Source organism: Rattus rattus, chromosome 15 (assembly GCF_011064425.1).
Source record: "Rattus rattus isolate New Zealand chromosome 15, Rrattus_CSIRO_v1, whole genome shotgun sequence".
In the NCBI taxonomy this organism is placed as follows: Eukaryota; Metazoa; Chordata; class Mammalia; order Rodentia; family Muridae; genus Rattus; species Rattus rattus.
Genome location: NC_046168.1, coordinates 55796696 through 55813412, shown reverse-complemented (window position 1 = coordinate 55813412; position 16717 = coordinate 55796696).

Here is a 16717-nt window from a genome sequence, read left to right as displayed (position 1 = left end):
TTGGGAACAAGCACCGGACAAAAGCAAATAGCAGGGCGACCAGTGAGCCTCAGAAACTGCGTGGCTCCTTCACTCATCAGAGTGAATGCAGTTAACGCTACAGTCAAAAACCACAACATAAAACCATTGGCTAAATCATTAAAGCTGACAAGTGCGTAAGGATGTGTAGCAACTGCAACTTCCCTACACTGCTGTAGGGGTAAACATCGGTATAATCACTTTGCAAAATCGTTTGGCACTGTTAACATATACACATACAAACCTCACAGCCCAGGTGCTTCCCCCAGCTCTAACGTAGAAATATTCTGACGCCGCATTGCTCTTCACTGTCCCGAACTGGAAACCATCAGAGGCTGAGTGGATATTTGTAAGTGGCAATACATACAGGCAGGACGACTGAGGCTTAGAAAAACGGGAGGCCTGAGCCATGCCCCTTGGAAAGTATGCAAAAAGAACTCCCACCTGATCATGCTTGTTGACCACTCCCTGACAGAGGCCCCTCTCCTCCAAGCAGATCCTCTCCACACCTCGACAGTAGACGGAAGTAGAAATTGGTTCCTTGTTCGGTTCACTGGTGTCTGCCATACTGGAGAGTAAACCCTTGTGCGAGGCAAGCGCCTTACCACAGAGTTGTGTCTCCATTCTCTTTCATGTTTGTTTTGAGGCAGCCTCAGGAAGTCACCCATGATAGCCTGTGACTCTCTCTTCGCCTCACACGGGCTTTGAACTTGGGATCCTCTTGTCTCCTGGATAGCAGTCCGACCCTACCGGAAGCCAACTAGTTAAGTCAGTCTGTCTCAAAGAGTGTCCCCTCCATGACAGCCAGGGTTTCCTCCCTAAGTGAGCTCTACCATCCCATGATCCTCTTCTGAGAAACCAGACAGCCATGTGGGCCCAGGATCAGGTCAAATGGAGCCACGATGGCCAGCATGGAGAGCACTCTGCTGCTCAGGGCATCATCTGTCCTGGTCCCATTGAGTCCTGCCTGGCTTCTTTCCAGTCTCACTTAGATGGTAACAGGGACATTTCAACCACACGAGTGCCACATCAGACTGGCTGTTCTCTCACCTTAGAAACTCCTTCCTTCACAACTTTCTCCATCCTCTTGGAGGGACACGTCTGCCAGCTCACATATCCACCCCTCCCCCCACTTCCTCTCAATGTCTACTTCGTCCCTACCCTCTACCCAACACAAAAACATTTCAGATGCATTGAAGGTGGAATTTATTGTTTAGCCATAACGACGCAGGACCTGTCCCTAGTGTCCTTAAACACAGAACACTACTGCAACTTAAGTGTATCACAACTCTTCCTACAGAGGTTCGTGAACCAAGTCCTCATGGGGCTTTCTCCTTCTGCCATGTCTCTCTTACTGGGTCAAGAACCATTGGGCAGGACTGCCATATAAAACACGAGACGCCCCGTGAAAGGTGAATTCGGGGTCACAAATCATCGGAAAGGGTGGCTATGCATTTGCCACAGTCTTAACTTAAAGAACTATGCCCAAATTTAAAAGTTTTCACTTGAAAGTTACCACAATTCAAAAATCGAGCACCCTGTCGGAGGCCATGTCCATTCAGAACCCTGGTCCTCGGCTCTATGGCATGCTCTGGGTACCCAGGGCTCTGCCTAAAGAGGTGGCAATGTGCTTGCCCAGCCTCTGCAGGCCCCTCTACCAGTAGATGTCAGGTCCCAACAGGGGTTCTGAAATGGGAACAGAGTGTGGGGTGGGGACGCCCCTGTGCCCCTCAAGCCCCGTATAGTAAGTTCAGAGCCCATGATGGGGAGAAGACAGACAAAGCACCGCCGTGACAGCCCTGCCAGTGGCTGTTCTTTCAAGCTCGACCTGTCCCAATTTCCCTACTTCCCAGATGCAGAAGCAGCCAGGAGCGATGGTGAGACCTCTGAGGGGAGTTCCTGGGAAGTCCCTTTCCCTTGCTTGGTGGTCAGGGCAGTTTTGTGCCATGCCATCCGGGCATCATGCTTGACCTGCTGGTGCATTACTCTCTTTATTACTCAGGTGGTTTCCCAGACTTGTGGGCAAGCAGAGAATCTGGGCGACCGCGGATAGGACCCTGCCTGGGCCTTGGTAATTGTTTCTGAATCTCAGTTTCTTCAAATGTTAAAGAAAAAGAAAAAGAAAATCTACCTTGATGAGTGTGAAAATTAGGGTATGTTTCTGCAAAATTAGAGAGGCCATGTAAGGACCAGGAGTTGGGGTTGAGGAAGGAGACTATTTGTCGAGCTGCTGGGTGATACCGCAGTGGTCAGTTCTGGTGCCACACATTTGCTGAGTTCCAGGTAAGCCAGAACACCCACGTGTGGCGTGGGATATGGGTGGTGATAGGCGAGAACTCGGGGGCATTTAATGAACCACTGTGTGGATGTTGACGCTTGCCAGGTTACTGGTGCTCAGAATGAGGGGATACGAACACTCGGTGTTTTCCATTCATTTCTTCTGTAAGCCTGAAAGAGCTAGGGAAGGGGAAAGTTTTAAAGAGCAAAGCAATGTGCACTTAGTAAGCTCTTAAAGGACATTCTTTGAGTGTCTATATGTATCAGTTACTACCCGATAAGAGTTATAAAGTAGGTATTGCTTATGGAGCCTAGAGAGCTGGGAGTCCAGGAGGTGGTGAGAAATCTCCCCGAGGAGAATAGGAACCACGCGTGGGTCACTATGACTGGAAGGCAATGGTGCCAGGGATGTTACAGTGTGAACGCTAGCAGAAGTCAGGGAGTAAGATAAGCAGGCGGAAGGTAGGAGGCGCACGCCCCAGGCCCCGGCGCCCTCGCGTGGCCGCCTTGCGCACTGCGTCCGCGGGAAACAAAGCGGCTCCCCGGCGGGGCGGGGCCGCCGTAGCTACAGGTCCTCCAAGAAAACAAAATGCTGCTGGAGATTACTGCGGTGACAAAAGAGAGAATACGATGAGACTCCCGGTCCTTTGGGGAAAGCGCCGGAGTATACAGCTGCAGAGACGCTATTCGCGCCAAGTAGGAAAACGACAGCAAAGGCCACTGCCGTGGGCCTGGACCTGCGGCGCACAGTTATCCACAGAGCATCCTTCCACTGGTCCAGAGCCTCTGGCCCCTGCCAGGAGCCATGCCAAGCTTGATGCTTCTACTTCTGGTCCTGTCCGTAAAGGTCGTCCTTGCTCAGTAGCACCACCCTAGGACCAAAGGAGGAAATGCCACCAACGCCTATAAAACAAGTCCAGAGCCACCCGCCTTGGCGAGTACTCTGAACGCTGGTGAGGGCAGTGCTACCACTGCTGTCCCTTGCTCCGACCCAGAACTGGCCCAAGATCCCTCTTCTGCACACTGCGTCTAAGACCAAGCAGGACCGCTAATCAAGGCCCCACTAGAGGCTGAGAATGGGGGTGGGGGGGGCCGGGAGGAGGCAGATAAAAGACTCCCTGACTATAGTTTCTCTTCTTCCCCAACACACGGCTATATGACCATTCACGTCTATCCTAAGGTCCAAATCAAGCCCCCTTCCACCTTCCAAGGTGAGCTCCAGGAAACAGTAGTTCAAAGACTGCTTGAGAGCACTTCCCTTTCACACATACACACGCACGCACGCACGCACGCACGCATGCACGCACGCCAGCACAGTCAGGTGCCAGCCATCCTCTTCCACTCAGTCTTGGTCACTGCTCCCACCCAGTAGTAGCTAACATTTTCCTCAAGGATGCTGGGGAAGGGGGTGGGGGGATATTTCATACTTTCCCATGCGATTGTGAGGTTTTCCAAGAGTCTCTACCCTCATAGTAAGCCCACAGCAGGTCCCCTCAAGCCTGTCCCACTCCAAGCTTCATACCTCAAACACAGCCTCTTCCTCTGGGGACTAGTGCGCTCGCCAGTCTCACGTCAACTTGACACAAAAGTTACAGTCACCTGAAAGGAGGGAACTTCAATTGAGGAAATGCCTCCATTAGATCCAGCTGAAAGGCATCTTCTTAATTAGCGATGGATGGGAGAGGATCCAGTCCACTGCAGGCAACGCTCTCCATGAGCGGGTCCTATAAGAAAGCAGGCTGAGCAAGCCACGAGGAGCAAGCCAGCAAGCAGCATCCCTCCATGGCCTCTGCACCAGCTCCTGCCTCCAAATTCCTGCCCTGTTCCAATTCCTGTCCTGACTTTGTTCAGTGATAAACTACAATGTAAACGTGTAAGCTGAATAAACCTTTTCCTCTCCAACTTGTGTTTGGTCATGGTGTTTCGTCATGGCAACAGAAACCCTAACTAAGATAATGATTTCTCAGAGTTCTTAGCCAGTTTGAGTATGGACTTGCTAAGGCTGATACTCCGATGCTTAGGGATGAACCACCTGCAAGAGTCATTAACAGCTGACTAAATACAGCTTGTGGTGACTTGTGACACTACTGTGTATCTTAGACATCAGGTTTGGAATATATATATATATATATTCCATATATATAATATATATATTCCATATATATAATATATATTCCATATATAATATATATATTCCATATATATAACATATATTCCATATATAATATATATATTCCATATATATAATATATATAATATATATATTCCATATATATATTCTAGAAAAACCAGGTAGGAAACACTTTAGACTGTGAGCCTTGCAGACTCTGTTGCAAGACTAGCTCTACCCCTTAATTAAAACTGTCACAGAAGAGGCATGAATGAACAAGTACATGCCAATAAATCTTTATTTATAAAAGCAAGGAGCCAGGTACATTTGAAGGAGCCTTTCTGTTGCTTACCTTGGGTTTAGACCTATAATTTGTACTTTGGCATCATGACTCAATTGACTGGACGAGGTAAGGGTAAAAAGACTTCAGTCTGGCTTCAGAAGATCTAGAGCAGTGGTTCTCAACCTTCCTAATGCGAACCTTTAATACAGCTCCTCACGTTGTGGTGACCCTCAACCATGGAATTATTTTCATTGTTACTTCATAACTGTAATTTTGATGCTGTTGTGAATTGTAATGTGAACATCTGTATTTTCCGATGGTCTTAGGCCACACCTGTGAAAAGGTCATCCAGGTGATCCCCAAAAGGGTCTTGACATACAAGTTGAGAGCTACTGATCTAGACAGCAAGGGAAGATCCATGTTCCATAGACAGGTAACCCTGAGCCTGTTTTCTCAACTCTTAAAATGGAAAAAAAATGACTGTAGAGAATGTCAAAGGTCACCAAAGAATCCCAACTCTACAGGCCTCTGGTGCGAGCTGAAATGAAGGTAAGGCGTTTGTCTTAGGGTTTTACCACTGTGAACAGACACCATGACCAATGCAACTCCTATAAGGACCACATTTAACTGGGGCTGGCTCACAGGTTCAGAGGTTCAGTCCAGAATCATCAAGGCAGGAACACGGCAGCATCCAGGCAGGGGTGGTGCAGGAGGAGCTGAGAGTTCTACATCTTCATCTGAAGGCCGCTAGCAGAAGACTGGCTTCCAGGCAGCTAGGATGAGGGTCACACCCACAGTGACACACTTACTCCAACAAGGCCACACCTCCAAATAGTGCCGCTCCCTGAGCCAACAGTATTGATGCCCACAGACAGTTTTTATAAATTCTGAAGTGTTCCATACTTACAAATTGCCCAGTGTGAATTCGAGAACCATCTGATGTCCCAGTCATCAGTGGAAGAGTATAAAAGGCCCTGGTAGGTCTGAAGGCCTGTGCTTGACCTAGTGGGTTTCTGTTTGGATGGATGTCTGGGAGATAACATTGCCTACTGCCCTGCCTCTCTGAAACACTGCCACAAGCTGAGCACCTTCTCAGGTCTTCTTCACCCATGCTATTCCTTCCGTTCCCGGCCTTTCAACTCCAGCTGGCCAGTTGCAGCCACAAAGCAAAAGTTCCTGCCAGAACCAGAGCGAGCTAGGCTCCGTGTTGATGTGGCCAGCCTCAGTCAGGCACAAGAGCAAGCGGTTTGCTGTCCCCTCGAGCATCTGCCTTACTCCATTGTAATGAATGCAAGGGAGCTCGAGGACTGGGCCACCTCTTTGTGACATTCCTTTTGGTGCCAGGACCCAGGCCAGAACTCCAAAGGCCCTGCTCATACCCACTCTTTCTGAGAAGCTGGCTGGATCGGCACCCTCCCTGCCCCAGGGACTGGCCCTCGGAGCTGTGGGATTTGGACTTTGTGGGTATTTAGGCACCGCTCCAGGGCCTTCTGTGTCATTTCCTGGTGACCTTCAAGAAACAGAGGTTGTTAGAAGGATTGGGCTTTCCAACAGCCTGGCCTCGCTGAAGGGCCAGTGGTAGAATATCTATGGAAGGCGTCAGGCGGCTGCCCCGGAACTCATGTTCTCATGACTTTGCCCTTTGCCCTTGTACCAAGGGCCTTGAATTCCCAGTGAATTATGACCCTTGGCTCTGAGCTCACAAACAAATCTGCCCAGATTAGGACATTTAGCCCAGGGGAGGAAGTGGTCACTTTGCCAGCCAATAGCACCATTCTGAGAAAGGGTCTTCCAAAGCTACCAGGTCAGGCAGCTTCCCACACGAGTAGGTAAATACTGCACTTGCTGTTTTTGCCCTCTCTGTCCTTCCAACTCTCTGTATTCATGAGGTAGCTGCTTGGATCCTCCCGGAAGGACCCCAACAGGGCAAAGGCTCAAGAGTATCAGCAGAGCCTCAAGGACTTGGGGCTGCCCAACACAAAGGCAGAGGCTATGCCTTCTCCTCCTAGAGCCAAGGGTAGAGCCCACAGGGAAGACGGGAGGACATTAAGTCAAGAATAGCTTTCTCTGCCTGGACCTGCTTGCTCTGCTGCTCCAGAGGGAGGTAGCAGAATGTGTAGATACCCAGGGAACCAGCAGGGTCCAGCCCGGAGCCTGGAGACAATGACCTCATCAGGCATTTCCAGCTTTTATGATGTGCCAACAAGGCCATCAAATGATGCAGGCTGACCTCTTGGGCAGTGGGTGGTGATCTCATGCCCACTGGAATGAATGCCTCTGCTTTTCCCATGCTCTTGGCCAGACCGTAGGCCGCTAGGCTCAGACCAGGGCACTGAGCAGGGACCAGAGGGAGAAGAGCGGTCTGGAAGCAAGGGAGAAGTCAGCAGATGACTGAGGTATCATCCAAGAGATTGGAAACTGGGGAGCAACAGTGCTCAGCCCGAGGCTACAAGAGGTTGTTGGGCTTCTATGCATAAAGGTCAGTGGGACCTTTTCCTGTCCCCCCCCAAGTGGACCCCTGTGGGCACCATCAGTGCAGCTCATTGGCCATTTACTTGCTTCAGCTTACAGCACTGACACGGCCTCTCCCTGACCATTCGCCTTTCCCACACAGCCTGGGTCTCTCTCCACAAACATGCTGTGTGTGTATCTGGGGACAGTTCTCTAGCGTTGACTTTAATGCTTTATGAGCCTTAATAATCGGATGACCTGGGACAGGTTCCTTCTTTTGCTGCTTGGGGATTTTGCCTCCCTCCTAGACAACCGTCCTTCACCTCCCCAGCCAGGACCCAGCCTCGAGAAACCAGCCACAGAACATCTTACCTTGCCTTGTCACATTCTTCCTCCTCCGGCCCCTCTATTGCTTTAGATGTTTGCATAAAAGAAAAGTCCCTCCTTAGATCCCTCTGCCTCAACGTCACACAAGAAGCAACTACATTCTAGAAGAAGAGGGAAGTGGAGAGGAAGGAAACGAAGGAGAATGGGGAAGAGGGAGGGGGAGGAGCAGGAAAGGGTTGCTGAGGAAGAGAAAGAAAGAAGTGGGAGGAGAGAAAGACTGAAAGGAAGGAGAAGGAAAAGAAAATGCAAGAGTAAGAAGAAGGGGAACCGAATACCGATTGACTCTCAAGCTGTCTGCTGGACCACTGCAGTGAGAAGTACAAAATAAATAAATAGATAAATAAATAAATAAATAAATAAATAAATAAATAAATAAATATGTGTGTGTGTGTGTGTGTGTGTGTTGTAGTGTTTGCTATTACTGTTTTTCCAGACAAGGTTTCTCTGTGGGACTCTGGCTGTCCTAGAACTCGCTCTGTAATCATGCTGTCCTTGACCTCAGAGATCCACCTGCCTCTTCCTCCCATGGCCTGGAAATAAATGTGTGTGCCACCAGTGCCTGGCTGAGTTAGGCACTTAGTGAAGCCATGATGCAGAGGGGAAATGCATCTAGGTGGCATCCACTGAATACCTTGTCCTTGCCCATGTCGTGCCCTAACTAGGAAGGAAAACTAATGAGAGTGTTTGTCTTACTTTTTTCACTGTGTTTTCCATATTAATTCTTCCCGTCACTCTGTTGAGGAAGTTTAGAAAATACTTATGGTGGTTAAGAATGGCTCTCCCATGGGCTCATTTGAATGCTTAGTCACCAGGGAGTGGAACTTTGGAAAGGATTAGAAGGATTAGGAGGTGTGGCCTTGTTGGAGTGGGTGTGGCCTTGCTGGAGTGGGTGTGGCCTTGGAGTGGGTGTGGCCTTCTTGGAGGAACTGTGTTACTGGGGGTGTGCTTTGAGGTTTCAAAAGACCACGCCAAGCCCAGTGTCTTTTCTTCTTGCTACCTGCAGATCAGGGTATACAGCTCTCAGCTCCTTCTCTAATACTAGGTCTGCCTGCGTGCCACCATGCTCTCTGCCCTGATGATGGCGGACTAAACTTCTGAAACTGTAAGCAAGCCCCCAATTCAGTGTTTTCTTTTATAAGAGTTGCCTTAGTCATGGTATCTCTTCATGGCAAGAGAACAATGACTAAGATAATACTGGAGTGAATAAATGCTAACAAGTATAAGGGTTGGTACTAGGTTAAAGGTTGGTGCTCTCGGTTCTGGCCACAATATAATGTGTAAGTTTAGGTGTGGGATCGTAGTATTTTTGTGGGACTTGATTTCCATCTGGAAAATGACAGGTAAGGGAAATGCCTGGCTGCCTTTTGTCTTTAAAATTCTGTAACTCTATGAAGAGGCCACCCCTTAAGTCCTGACTCACTAGGCATGGAAACCTAACTGACACGCATGCATAAAACATTAGAGGGCAATGGTTTGGGTAAGGCATCCATTTACCCACCCCTTCCAGACAGCTTGAAGGGAAGCTCTCAGAGAAGATTAGCGATTTGAAGCCAACAACTGTGAAATCCCCGGGAGACCCAGATGCACTTAATCCAGGGCTGGCTACCAGGTCACTTCTGATCCTTGGCTCTTGTCCGGTCTTAATTTGCCTGTTAATAGCATGCCCTCCTTCTGCCCCAGGTCCCCACTCCCCATGACTGTCCATTCTTGGTTCCTCTGAGGAATTAAGATCACCAAATGTCACTCTTCTACTGTGTGAGATGGCCCAGCCTAGCCTCTCTTTGGTTTCTGGCCTCCCTATGCCCAGCTGGTACCTGAATCTCCAGCCCACAAGCCACTTCGATCAACACACATGCACACGCATGAGCGCACACACACACACACACACACACACATGCACACGCACACGCACATGCACGCATACACACGCACGTGCACACGCATACGCACACGTGCACACACACACACAGTAGTAAGCATCACTGAGTAAACCACATATGGGTTTTATTATCTCCTTTGATGCTAAATATTGCAGTATTGTGTGGTACTTTGAAGTTTAAGGTCACCTCCACAGGCTGCCTTTCCTGTGACTGTCACCGGTCCTGTTCCTTACGTGATTTTCATTGTAATGTAAAAGCAAACATCAAGTGAGCTAACTGTAAGTAATGGGTTTGAGGTTTTAAGACTTGTATGCCTCGGTGACAGGACAGACTGGAATGGGGACTAGTGAGGGAACCCGTGGCTATGCATCTTTGGGTCTTTGGAAGGCAACTTGATGCCTAGGGCTTCGGCTTAAGTCCCTACCCTGGCTTCTCTCAGTAATGGAAGTATAAAAGAAATAACAAAAAAGATCCAAAAAATGCCTACTTCCATTGGAGCCCATTCTTTTGTTTTGTTTTGTTTTGTTTTCTGTTTATCCTAGAAAACTGGATACAGAGAAGAAATAACCACAGGGCAGAAACATGGACCTAGACGGCAGCTCAGGAGAATGCATCTGATTGAGCAGTGTCGACTGACTACAAAGTATATTTCCAAGAATAGCAAGTCAGATAACCAATGCATTTAATAAGGGAGTACACTTTGCTCATTAAAATTTATGCTGGTGAACGTTTAATGGCAGGAGAGAGAGCTCACGACACTCTATTATCTGCAAGAATTGGGTTTCAAAATGTCTGTGTGGACCACACACCGTGAAACCTATACAATTGTTAGAGTGTAGCTTATTCATATTTTTAAAGCCTAGGATATTATGTAAAATATTAAGTGTTTAGTTCTGCATGGTGGGATAATGTACGCTTCTTTTCTTTCTTGTACCTCCTGAAAGTCAGCTTTTTTAACAAGGAAAAAATACTTACACAGAGAAGACACACTACTGAGAAAAAAGAAAAACCGGAACACATAATAATTCTGTCCCAGGCTGGCTATTTCTGCATCTCATTCTTCCACTGGGAGACCCCAGGAATTTCCCACATTTAGTCTATGTGTCTCTTCAGCACTAGTCTTGGTTACAAGCCTATTCCTCTCTAGCACTCCCCACCCCTAACCCCCCACCTCAGGTCTAATAAAGGAGCTAAGTTTCCAGGTCTTTTTCAGGTATATTCAGTGGCATCTTTCTGATAGCTTGAAACTGGCTGTGCTTCGATTTTTCTTATACCCTAGAAATTGGCAAAAGCGCCTGACAGCCAAAGCGATTTGGAGCAAAAAGAACACTACTAGAAGGATCATCAAACCTGATTTCAGGTTACACGACAGAGCCACAGCCTTTGACTGACACAGAAACAGGCACATGATCGTCGAAGTGAACTAGAGGACCCAGACACAAACAGCTATAGCCATCTGATATCTGACAGAGACAAAACACACAAAACAACTATGTGCTTGAGAAAAGACACGCCTCTTCAACCACTGATGTTGGGGAAACTGAGTCTCAGAGTGTAGAAGGGTGAAGCTAGATCCTTATCTCTCAACCTACACAAAAGTCAACTCCAAAAGGATCAAAGACCTTAAATTAGCACTACCACTTCGAAACCATTAGAGGACAAGACAAGGGTCCCAGTTCAAGACACGGGCATAGGTAAGGACTTTCTGAACCGGCTCCAGTCAGTCACTCATGAAACAGAAGCCAACTGATGAATGAAACCTGTCTCTGCACAGCAGCTGAGTGAGGACACAGCCCACAGGCTGAGAGAAAAGCCTGGCTAACTGCACATCTGGCAGAGCATTGAGACACAGAAAAGACAAAGAATTAAAATACACACATCAAACAACCAAATACACAAATGGATGCCGAGCCTACCAAGGTAAGCAAACTGCCAGTGCACAGTGTTCGGCATGGCTAGCCATTTGGAACACAAGTCAACACTATGTGACGACTTTATTTTACCCCAGTCAGAATGGCTTTGGTAAAGACAGCAAGCAGGACTGGAGGAATGGCTCAGCGCTCAGAGAACTGACTCTTAATCAGGTCTGATTCCAGCACCCTCATGGTGGCTCACAACCGTGTACACCTCCAATTGCAGGAGATCTGACATCCTCTTCTGCACTTGAGTACTGTACAGACTTGTGTGTGGTGCACAGACATGCATGCAAAACCCTCAAACATAGAAAATAAACAAATCTGAAAGAATGTCTTAATCTTTTTAATAAAAGAAAACAACAAATGCTAGTAAGGATGTGGACAAAGCAGAACCCTACTATACACTGCTGGCAGGGATAGAAAATAGTCTAGTCGCAACAGAAACCAGCATGGAGGCTTCTCAATATACTAAAAATAGATTTGCCCTATGACCCTTCTGTACTGCTCCAGGATATTTAAACAAAGGACTCCAAGCCAACATGCCAAAGGGACACTTGTACATCAGTGTTTACTATAGCACTATTCACAGTGGCTAAATTATGGGACCAACTTAGCTGTCCATCAGCAGAAAAATAAATAAAATGTAGTTCATATGCACAATGAAAACTTTTCAGCCATGAAGAAGAACTGTTACGTCACTTGCAGAAAAATTAATACAGCTGGAGACATTCACAGCGAGCAAATTTAGTCTTAGAAAGTCAACTATCACATGTTCCCTTGCTTGTGGATCCTAGATTTTATGTAGGCATATAAAGTCATATATGTATAGGTGGCATGAAAGGGAAAAGAAGACTATTGGATGGGAGGTGGGGAGTGCAGGACAGGTGAAATATTTTCAAGGAACATTTTGTATTTGTAATACCTCTCAGGTACTTCTAAGTATCCTTAGGATACTCACTACCGTGTGCAATGAATAAATACCAACGTAAAATGTTAGTAAAACCAGTGGTGGCATACACCTGTAATCCCAGTGTGGTGGCATACACCTGTAATCCCAGTGTGGTGACATAAACCTGTAATCCCAGTGTGGTGACATACACCTATAGTCCCAGTGTGGTGACGTACACCTGTACTCCTAGTGTGGTGACATACACCTGTAATCCCAGTGTGGTGATATACACCTGTAATCCCAGTGTGGTGACATAAACCTATAATCCCAGTGTGGTGACATACACCTATAGTCCCAGCAACTGGGAAGAAACAGAAGGCATCCACGAACTCAAGGCTCTTGAGTTCATATAGTGAGTTCTAGACTGGGCAGAGGTACCCAGAAAGTCATTCTTTCAAAAAACAACAAAAACAATTAAACCAAACAAAACCAGGAGCTGGAGAAAGGTTTACAACCGCCTGAAAATCTGATACCTACAGCCTGGTAGATGGTACCCCATGTGTACACACACACACACACACACACACACACACACACACATTTTTTTAAATCTTAAACTAGACCGCACGTACACATACTCCTATAATATTACTAAAAGCAGTAAATTGGCCAAGGCTCCAACCAGCACCACCTGCCCAAGAGCCAGTTATTAAGTATCAAGTAGCTTGAGCTTTTGCCACCTCCTCAGCTTCCGGTTACTTTGTAACCTTTGGCAACTCCCAGCAGCTGTTTGCCTGCTGCGGGCATGCCCCCCTCACCTCCGGAAATGACCTTCACTCTGGTCTCCCTACATTCCAGCATCGCTGGCACCTGCAGAGATGTAAATTACTGGGCCTCACACTGGCCTTTTGACCCCGGAAACTCTGGGTGGGCTCAGCCATCTGGAACCACAGCTACTGCAGGAGCCGCTGGAGTTTTTCCAGGTGTGGGCATCTCTGGCTTCACAAAGATAAATGCATAGGATGCTGACTACTTCTAGATAAAGCCTGATTTAAGGGGAAGGGGGGAATCTCAGCTGTACCCCTGCCTTCCTGATGATAAAATCTCTCACACAAATCATTAATGTTTTATCGCATCTTTTCTCTACCCTTCCAGGAGAGGTCTATGACTACTCAGACCTTCTATTTCTAAAGACTGTGTGCTGTGCAGCCCACCCCCACACATGCATCCGTTGTCTTTAAACAATACAATAGGCGTAGAGGTCTACCAATGGCTATAGTTTCCCACCTTGATGGACATATCAACCAGTTTGATGCTTTTTCTGCATTGAATGATCAGTCCAGCCTAACCTGCCCTCAAGCAGGGACACACATTTTCATTCAAGGCTGCCCAAGCAAACCTTGGCAGCCCAGGTTCTCAGGCACGTTCTTTGGGTTCATTCCAAGGAGGTGGTGGGCACAGGGGATCTGTTCTGATGTCAGGTTGCCCTGGGCAGCCATCCAGTAGACAAATGTAGTCTTGGTTTGACATGCCACCGAATAGAAGGGACTTTGGGACATGCATTTTCCCAGTGTTAAGAGAGAACAGACCCTCAAAGCACACCCAGCCCTTTATCCCATCCAGGTATGCCTGCACTTCCTTCCCTCATCCATCCCCGGAGGCATCAATGCTGCTGTAATCTTGGAATCTGACCTCTTCCAGCAGTTACCTCTTGACTGTTAGGGAAGGGCCCTCACCTCTCGTTCGGAGGCAGTTGTCTTTTAATCTTCTAATCGGCACCAACAGAAGAGAGCAATCACATAAATAATGTGCATAAAAATAAAAATCCTACTTGGCTCTATCGTGCACAGCGTGTTCCAGGAGCGGCAGATTTGTTCCTCTAATTTGCTTTGGCTGCAATTAATATTAAAACGAGGTGGCAGGGAGTAGGGACAGAGCCTAGTTTCAATGATATGTCACAGCGGAAAACTGAGAGCCGTCAGCAACTGGAACTGCGCCTTGTGACTACGAATGGCTGACTCAGCAGTTATTGGTATCCCAGGGGCTTCCCCATGAGACCATCCAACCCCTCACCCCAGAGGGGGCATTGGTTAGGGCCATTATAGCTATGATTAAATACCATGACCTAAAGCACTGTTTATACTTGAAGGGAGTCAGGGGATGCTGTGAAGGTATACTGCTTACTGGCTTGCTCCCCACGGCTTGTTTAACCTGCTTTTTTTTTTTTTTTTTTAAAACCCAGGACCACCAGCCCTGGGGTAGCTCTACCTACAATGTGGTCCCTCCCTATCAGTCACTAATTTAAAAATGCCCTACATAGTTGCCTCTAGCCCAATCTTGAGGCATTTTCCCATTTGAGGCTCCCCCCCTCTCTGATGACATAAACCTCGCCAGCACAGGTGTCACTCCACCCAGGCTGACTCTCAAAGGCTCCATTCAGTCCCTTAGCCAGGCACAGAGAAGCCACAGGTCACAGCCCAGCACAGTCAGAGCATCCCTTCACCCAGAATCCCCGAGGCAGGATGTGTGTATTTGGGGACTTGATGCTGCCCTCCACAGCTCAAGAAGAAACTCACACTAGCACAGAAGAAGCAAGGGAGACAGATGTCATTTTGTGGATAAGCTGCTAAAATTTATGCTACAAAAGAAAAATATCTTCATACTTTTGCATAGCCTCTGTATCATGTGCAACCCCCACCCCCAGGACCAGCCCCATCCTAAAGGTCTCTAGGGGTTCAGCTGAGTTCTCCCTGCCCCCAGCAGCATAAACTCAGGTAAGGTTGGAAGAGACTCACTGTGAATAACAAAACATGCTCATGTCACTCAGGAAATTCCAAGGGTTTTAGAAATCTCAGTGCCAGGAAACTGGGCAAAGATCAAATGTATCTTTGATTCCAAGCCAACTTACTTACTGTTTCCCCTGGGGACCCCTCCTTCCTAAGTCTTTCTGCCAGTCATCTGCTACCAGACAACTCCACCTAGGACAGAAACTAAACGGAACCCCACTTACAGCAGCCCCAAAGCTGCCCTGGGGCCTTTGATCATTCAGGCAACCAAAGTGTGTTGAGTTTTCAAGCAGCACGCTAGGCTGGACACTTGCACTGAGAACCAGCGAACATGCTCCCTGCCCTCAGAGGACTTACACTGCAGCTAGAAAGAATGATCTAAGCGCATTGCTACTTCTGTGCTCCCGGTTACCAGGGCATAGTGCACTGGAGAGCCACTCTCACAGCTACAAGTTGGAAAACTTGGTGGACTTTGCAGAGAAGCACAGACAGAGATACAGACAGAGAGACAAAGATGAACAGAGACACAGAAAATGAAGTATGCATGTGTGTGTTGTGTGTGCATGCTTGTGTGTATTGTGCGTGTGTGCCAGTGTGTGAGAGCATGTGTGTGTGTGTGTGTGTGTGTTGTGTGTGTTGTATGTGTTGTGTGTGCGCTTGTATGTGTTGTGTGTGTTTTAAGTGTTGTGTGTTTGTTGTATGTGTTGTGTGTGTTGTGTGTGTTCTGTATGCGCTTATATGTGTTGTGTATGTGCTTGTATGTGTTGTGTGTTGTATATGCGCTTGTATGTGTTGTGTATGTTCTTGTGTGTGTTGTGTGTGTGCTTGTATGTGTTGTGTGTGTGCTTGTATGTGTTGTGTGTGTTCACATGCATGTGCCTGTGTGTGTGTGTGTGTGTGTGTGTGTGTGTGTGTGTGTGTGATGAGTGCTTGTGCCACTGCACACGTGTAGAGATAAGAGGATGACTTTCAGGAGTTGGTCCTCTCCTTCACCTTTGGATAGTTCTTCAGGCTGCAACTCAGGTCCTCAACCTGCACAGCAGCCATCTTTACCTGAGGAGCCATCTTGTCTGCTCTGTAGTTTTGCTTGTTTAGGGGACCCTCAGGCTGGCAAGACGATTTGCCAGCTGTCATGGTCTGGAGGTGAACGGTTCCCAAAGCTGTATGGGCTAAAGGCACAGTCTTTGGCTGGTGGCTACAGATCTGAACGTGGAGAGGTGACTGAATCGAGAGAGCACCTACTTCCTCAATGGAGTAATCCCTCGACAGAGGCACAATCCAATGGCAGTATTGGGGAAGTGGGGCTTAGAGGAAGCAAGTCACTGAAGGTACATCCTGGAAGGGTATGTTTTTCCTATCTCACCCCTCTTTCTGACTAGCCTGAGGTGAAAAGCTCTCCTCTGACATGCACTTCTGCCATGATAATTCTGCCTTGCCACTAGACCTAAAGAGATAGAGCTGATTAATCATGGGCTAACATCCTTGGGTCAAAATAAATCTGGCCTCCCTGACATTTTCCTGCTAGGCATTTGTCAGGGAGGGCTACACAAAGTTACTTAAAAGGTTCTTTCAGTGGCTTGGGGTCTCAAGGATGACTAGAATGAGACTAGTAGCCACATACTGGACAGAGATGAGTGTAGAAGAAAAGAACGGACCATGGGGTTACTCAGCAAATCAGGAGACAGGAGCTCTATCCTGAGGCACTATGGAATGTTTCTCA